Below are 7,882 nucleotides of genomic sequence, written 5' to 3' on the forward strand. Positions count from 1 at the left end.
AAGTGTAGCCAAAAATAAATAAATAGATAAATTTATAAAAAAATAAAAGCAGGGTATTGAAATCTCCAACTATTATTATAGAATTGTTTATTCTTCCCTTTGATTCTGTCAATTTTTGTTCATATATTTGGGGATCTGTTGTTGGGTGCATATATGTTCATAATTGTTATATCTTATTGAAAATCTGATTAGAGCAATAATGAATAAAGAGATTGAATCAGTAATCAAAAACTTCCCAAGCAAGAAAAGCTCAGGACCAAATGGCTCCACTAGTTATTTCTGCCAAACACCTAAAAATAAGTTAACACCAATTCTCAAAATCTTCCTAAAGAAGATGAGAGAACACTTCCTAAGTCATTCTATGAGGCCACCATTACCCTGATACTAAGGATAGACAAATATATCACATTAAAAGAGAGCCACAGATCAATATCACTCGTGGATATATATCCAAAAATTCTCAACAAGGCACCAGCAAACTGAATTCAGCAGTATATTAAAAGTATTATACACCAAGACCAAGAGTGATTTATGCCAGGAATGCAAGGGTCTTTCAACATATAAAAATCAATCAATATAATACACCAACATGGGCACACGCACTCCTGGGCGCACAGAGAACAGGGCATGTGCCACGGAGCAGCGGTTAGCTGAGTTGGAGGTAGGGCCCAGAAACCAGCCAGGTTGGCGGCAGAACCCAGCACTTCAGAGCCACTGTGCACAAACGTCGGGAGAGAAGGCGGAAGCAGCTGCAACTCCGAAGGCAGCCCCAGGCTGGCTAAAACAGTTCTTGGTGTGGAAACTGAGGCCCTTGAGTGCCCAGGCCCAGCCCAGCCTTGCTCAGGGAGCAGCGTAGCCTGGAGACTGGATGTCACAGCCACCGCGGAATCCAGCCAAGCCACCACCTCTGCGCCCCCTGCCCTAGGGGGGCCAGTCTCCCCTGACCGACATCACCTTCTTGAAGGTGCTCCTCTGGTTGGTCCTGCTGGGACTGTTTGTGGAACTGGAATTTGGTCTGGCCTATTTTGTCCTGTCCCTCTTCTACTGGATGCATGTGGGGAAATGAGGCCCTGAGGAGAAGACAGAGGGGTGAAAAGTGGGTACTCCGTGTTCAACCCAGGCTGTGAGGCCATCCAGGGCACCCTGATTGCCCAGCAGCTGGAACGCGAGCTGCACCTGAGGCCTCTGCAGGGGAGATAGGGCCAGCCTTGCTGTTGGCTGGCCCCCAGGGCCCTCACATCCCTGGGGTATCGATTTGTGGGTTTGGCTGAGGGTAGCTTGCAGGTCAGTTCTATGACCCTGCAGTTCCACACACTTTCCCTGATTTCCTGCTGCAGTTTTATATCAGAACTTCTTTTTGGTTTTGGTGAAACTCCCAGAAAGACACTCACTGTGGGTCTGATGCAATTTATAAAAATTACACACTCAAGAAAGGAGACCTATTTGTCTCTTTATTTAAGAGAGGTGATTTTTAGAACAGTAGGAGGGCACTGGGGAGATAACTGTTTAAAATATCCAGCTATTTGAAGTAATGGTTTGGTACATCAAGACTATATGTTAAAAGTAAATATTCTCTTTAAGTATTTTTTAATTAATTAATTTTTAAAATTGACATATATTTGATTTACAATGTTGTGTTAGTTTCAGGTATATAGCAAAGTGATTCATTTATATATATTCTTTTTCAGATTCTTTTCTTATACAGGTTACTACAAAATATTAAGTATTTTGTAGTTCCTGTGCTATACAATAGGTCCTTGTTGTTTGTTTTATATATGGTGGTGTGTATCTGCTAATCCCAGGTTCCTAGTTTATCCCTCCCCCTCACCTTTCCACTTTGGTAGCCATAAATTTGTTTTCTATGTCAAAAAATTTATAATATACCATGTTAATGGAATGAAGGAAAAATCCACATGATCATCTCAATTGATGCTAAAACAGAAATGAAAAAGGAAAAGTTACAACTGACACCACAGAAATACAAAAGATCATAAGAGATGGCTATAAACAATTATGCACCAATAAAATGGACAACCTAGAAGAAATGGACAAATTTCTAGAAACATATAATCTCTCAAGGCTGAACCAGGAAGAAATATAAAATATGAACAGACTGATTACCAGGAATGAAATTGAATCATTAAAAACAAACAAAACAAACAAAAAAATCACCAACAAACAAAAGTCTATGACCAGATGGTTTTACAGGTGAATTCTACCAAACATTCAGAGAAGAGTTAACACCTGTCCTTCTCAAACTATTTCAAAACATTGCAGAGGAAGGAACCCTTCCAAACTCATACTATGAGGCCAGCATCACCCTGATACCAAAACCTGACGAAGATATCACAAAAAAGGAAAATTACAGACCAGTATCTCTGATGAACATAGATGCAAAAGTCCTAAGCAAAATATTACAAACCAAATACAAAATGATCACACACCATGATCAAGTGGTATTTATCCCAGGTTTGACATCCACAAATCAATCAATACGATATACCACATTAAAAAATTGAAGAGGGCTTCCCTCGTGGCGCAGTGGTTGAGAGTCCGCCTGCCGATGCAGGGGACACGGGTTCGTGCCCTGGTCCGGGAAGATCCTGCATGCCGCGGAGCAGCTGGGCCCGTGAGCTGTGGCTGCTGGGCCTGCGTGTCCAGAGCCTGTGCTCCGCGACGGGAGGGGCCACAACAGTGAGAGGCCCATGTACCGCAAATCTCTCAACAAGGTGGGTGTAGAGGGAACATACCTCAACATAATAAAGGCCATTTATGACAAGTCTATAGGCAACATCATACTCAATGGTGAAAAGCTCAAAGCATTTCCTCTAAGATCAGGAAGAAGACAAGGATGCCCACTCTCACCACATTTTTTTGGTTTGTTTTTTTAAATTATCTTAATTCCACTCTCATCATTTTTATTGAACATAGTATTAGAAGTCTTAGCCCCAGCATTCAGACAAGAAAAGGAAATAAAAGGGATCCAAATTGGAAAGGAAGAAGTTAAACAGTCACTATTTGCAGATGACATGATACTCTACATAGAAAATCCTAAAGATGTCACCAAAAAACTACTAGAGCTCATCAATGAATTCATAAAGCTGCAGAATACAAAACGAATATACAGAAACCTATAGTGTTTCTATACACTAACAATTAATTATCAGAAATAGAAATTAGGGAAACAATACCATTTATAATCACATCAAAAAGAATAAATCTAACTAAGGAGATGAAAGACCTGTACTTGGAAAAATATTAGACACTGATGAAAGAAATTGAAGACAACATAGACAGATGGAGAGATATACTGTGCTCATGGATTGGGAGAATTAATATTGATAAAATGACCATTCCCCCCAAGGAAATCTACAGATTCAGTGTAATCCCCATCAAAATACCAATGGCATTTTTTCACAGAACTAGAACAAATAATTCTAAAATTTGTATGGAAACACAAAAGACCTTGAATAGCCAAAACAATCTTAAGAATAAAGAACAGAGCTGGAAACATCATGCACCCTCACTTCAGACTATGCTACAAAGCTACAGTGATCAAAACCAGTATGATATTGGCACAAAAATAGTCACATAGATCAATGGAACAGAATAGAGAGTCCAGAAATGAACCCACCTTTATATGGTCAATTAATCTATAACAAAGGAAGCAAGAATATACAATGGGGGAAAGACAGTCTCTTCAATCAATGGTGTTGGGAAAACTGGATAGCTACATGCAAAGGAATCAAACTGGACTACTTTTTCACACCATATACAAAAATAAACTCATAATGGATTCGAGGGATAAATGTAACACCCGAAACCATAAAATTCCTAGAAGAAAACGTAGGCAGTATTCTCTTTGACATTGGTCTTAGCAATATATTTTGGATATGTTTTCCCAAGCAAGGAAAATGAAAGCAAAAATAAACTAATGGGACTACATCAAACTAAAAAGCTTTTGCATGATGAAGGAAACTATCCAAAAACTGTGAAGACCACCTACTGAATGGGAGAAGATATTTGCAAATGATATATCCAATAAGGGGTTAATATCCCAAATACACAAAGAACTCATATAACTTTGTATCAAAAAACAAACAACCCAATTAAAAAATGGACAGAGGATCTGAATAGACATTTTTGCAAAGAAGACATACAGGTGACCAACTGATACATGAAAAGATGCTCAATATCACTAACCATCAGGGAAATGCAAATCAAAACCACGATGGGATATCTCCTTACACCTGCCAGAATGGCTAACATCAAAAAGACAACAAATAACAAATTGTTGGAGAGGATGTGGAGAGAAGAGAACACTTGTACACTGTTGGTAAGAATGTAAATGGGTTCAACCAGTATGGAAAACAGTATAGCAGTTCCTCAAAAAACTAAAAATAGAACTACCATATGATCCAGCAATTCCACTATTGGGTATTTATCGAAACAAAACGGAATCACTAATTTGAAAAGATATATGCACCCCTATGTTCACTGCAGTATTACTTACAATAGTCAAGATGTGGAAGCAAACTAAATGCACACTGACAGATGAATGGATAAAGAAGATGTGGTGTACATACACAATGGAACACTACTCAGTCATAAAAAATGAAATCTTGCCACTTATGACAAAATGGATGGACCTAGAGGGTATTATGATAAGTCAGTCAGGGAAAGACAAATACTCTGCAATTTCACTTATATGTATAATCTAAAAAGCAAAGCAAATGAACAAATACAACAAAACAGAAACAGAGTCATAGAAACAGAAAATAAACAAGTGGTTGCCAGAGGGAAGGGGTTAGGGAATGAAAAATAGGTGAGGGAGATTAAGAGGTACAAACTTCCAGTTACAAAATAAATGAGTCATGGGTATGAAACGTACAGTGTAGGGAATACAGTCAATAATTATGTAATATATTTGTATGGTGACAGTGGTAACTAGACTTATCGTGATGAGCATTTTGAAATGTATAGAAATATAGAATCACTGTATCATGCACCAGGAGCTAACATAGTGTTGTAGGTCAATTATACTTCAAACACAAACTCATAGAAAAAGAGATCAGATTTGTGGTGACCAGAGGTGGTTAATGGGGCAGGTTGGGGGGGGGGATTGGATGAAGGTGGTCAAATGGTACAAACTTCCAGTTATAAGATAAATTAAGTACTAGGGATGTAATGTATGACATGATTAATATAATTAACACTGCTGTATGTTATATATGAAACTTGTTAAGAGGGTAAATTCTAAAAGTTCTCATCACAAGGGAAAAAACATTCCTATTTCTTTAATTTTGTGTCTGTATTAGATGATGGGTATTCACTAAACTTATTGTGGTAATCATTTCATGACGCATGTAAGTCAAATCATTATACTCTACACCTTAAATTTATACAGTGCTGTATGTCAGTTATATCTCAATAAAACTGGAAGAAAAATAAAGAAATAGCAGCTTATGTATATAAATTAGGAATAAATGAGGAAACTAATTACCAGGAGAAACCACTAAAAGAGGAGAAGGTCTGGCATGGGAAAGGATGGGGCAAGGGATGGTTGGTTGTTATATTGAACACTTCTGCTCTTTGGTTTTTAATCATATACATGTGTAATATTTTGATTTCAAAAGTACTTTTTAAACTCTGCAATTCTAACTCTGTCCCCTCCTGGCCTCAAATCCTTCTAAGGCTCCCCCCCCCTCAAATGATACATGTTAAACTATAAATTATCTCCATGTCACTAAAAGCCCTTCAACATCTGGCCCCGACCTACATTACCAGCATCATTACTGCTCTTTTCCTTAAAGTACCTGGGCCGCTAGTCACATCAATCTATTTGCAGCATCTTGGGTACCATTTTCTTTCATGCTTCCATGCTTTTGCACGTTTTGTTGCCTCTGCTTGACTTTCCCCTCTCCCTCCCCCTCTCCTTCTCCTCCTCTTCTTCCTCCTCATCTCCCTGATGAACCCACACTCATCTTCCCAGAGTCTGCAAGTGTCACCTTCCCTAGGAGGCCTTCCCTACCACCCCACAGGAAGATTTTTGCCCTTTCCCCTGTGCTGTCCAAGCATTTAGTACGTTGCTCTACTATAGCACAGATCACATGGGATTTAACTTGTTGAGTCTGCTTTCCCCACTAGATTGTGGGCTGCTTGATGGCAGTGGCCAGCTTTTATTCATGTTTATATTCCCAGGGCTTATCCCATGCCTTATTGAATTGAATGCGTTTTTAAAGGACATTTGAAAAAATATTTCGCTAAGAAACTAGGGAAAATCAAATAGCCTCAGAAAGCTAGTATAGGTGATTGTATTACAGCATCACCATAACTGTGAAGAAAGAAATGTTGATAGTGTGATAGCTCCTCAAAATATTAAACATAGAGTTACATATGACCCAGCAGGCCCACTCCTAGGTATATATCCACTCTTAGGTATATATCCAAATATATATCCACACAAAAACTGGTGTATGAATGTTCATAGCAGCATCATTCATAACAGCCAAAAATGAAAATAACCTAAATGCCCATCAACTGAAGAATGGATGAAAACTGTGCTATATACATAAAATGAAATATTATTTGGCCATGAAAAGGAATGAAGTACTGATACATACTACAACTTGGATGAACATTGAAGTCATGTTAAGTGAAGCCAGACACAAAAGGCCACGTATTGTATGACTTCATTTTTATGAAATTCTCAGAATAGGCAAATCTTTAGAGACAGAAAGTATGTGAATGGTTACTTAGGGCAGGAGGTGAGGTGGAGGTGAATGGGAGTGACTGCTAATGGGTATAAAGTTTCTTTTTGGGGTGATTAAATGTTCTACAATTAGTTAGTGATGACGGTCACACAACTTTGGAAATATGCTAAGATACATTATATTGTACACTTTAAAACAGTGAACATTATGATTTGAATGATATCTCAATAGAGTTGTTAAAAAAAAAAAGGAACGTATAAAAAATCCTGGAAGGAAACACACCAAAAATTTAACAAGTGGTTGTTAACTTTGAGTTGTGGGGTTTTGTGAGGGAGATCGTTACTGTTTTTCTTTTCTTCTGCTTTACAGCTCTTTCCATACACTCTATGATGAACACGTAATTAACGTCAGACACTTCATGCTTTAAAATATCAAGAAAGAGGAGAGAGAGAATTAACATATTCTGAGTACATGCTATGTACTCGTAAGGTAATCCCCACAGCATTCCTGTCAGGTTGCTATTCCTTATTTTCAATTTCACCAGGGTGACAGGGGAAAAAATGAGACTTAAGGATTCACTGTCTTTCCCCATTCTCCTCCCACTTCTAAAAAGCTTCTTGGGTTTTCTGGCTTGATTTGGGGCCTTTTGGTTTGTTGGATGGGTAGTAATGACTAAAGGAAAATTGAAAGAGGCCTTGAAAGTCAGGACTGATTTACAGTAAAAAGAGTAGAGAGTGACCAGAGAAAGCAAAGAAAGCTCTGGGGAAAGATCAGAAGAAGGCAGGGAAAGAGAAGACATAGCAGGGGCTGATGGTGGGGGGAATTAGCCCCGTGTGTAAAAGGATGGATTGGATTCTGGATGCCTGACCCTTCTAATCATGCTGATTTCAGCTCAGACATGGCCACTTCAAAGGTCCCGTGATGATGTGATACCCACTCCTGAAGGAACCCCTGCCACTTCTATCTCGACCTCTTTCCATCCCATTACCCTGCATTATCCTCTCCATAGTATTGATTACGATCTGAACGTGTCCTGTTTTCTCTTGCTGGGATGCGAGTACCATTCCAGAAGCAGAGCCTCCTCTGGCTTGTTCACTGCTCTATTGCAAGACTGGGAACCAGGTCTGGTAACTTGTGGCGTTCGGAAAATGAGAATTGCGTTTTCTGTT

The 7,882-nt window shown here is 38.9% G+C and overlaps 1 pseudogene; it reads left to right on the top strand.

Moving 5' to 3' along the window:
- The first annotated feature begins 589 nt into the window (after nucleotides 1–589).
- LOC112400709 (SAYSvFN domain-containing protein 1 pseudogene) lies at nucleotides 590–1,200 on the top strand (annotated as a pseudogene).
- The last annotated feature ends 6,682 nt before the right edge of the window (nucleotides 1,201–7,882 follow it).

This window comes from Neophocaena asiaeorientalis, unplaced genomic scaffold, assembly GCF_003031525.2.
Source record: "Neophocaena asiaeorientalis asiaeorientalis breed wild unplaced genomic scaffold, Neophocaena_asiaeorientalis_V1.1 scaffold667, whole genome shotgun sequence".
Classification (NCBI taxonomy): domain Eukaryota; kingdom Metazoa; phylum Chordata; class Mammalia; order Artiodactyla; family Phocoenidae; genus Neophocaena; species Neophocaena asiaeorientalis.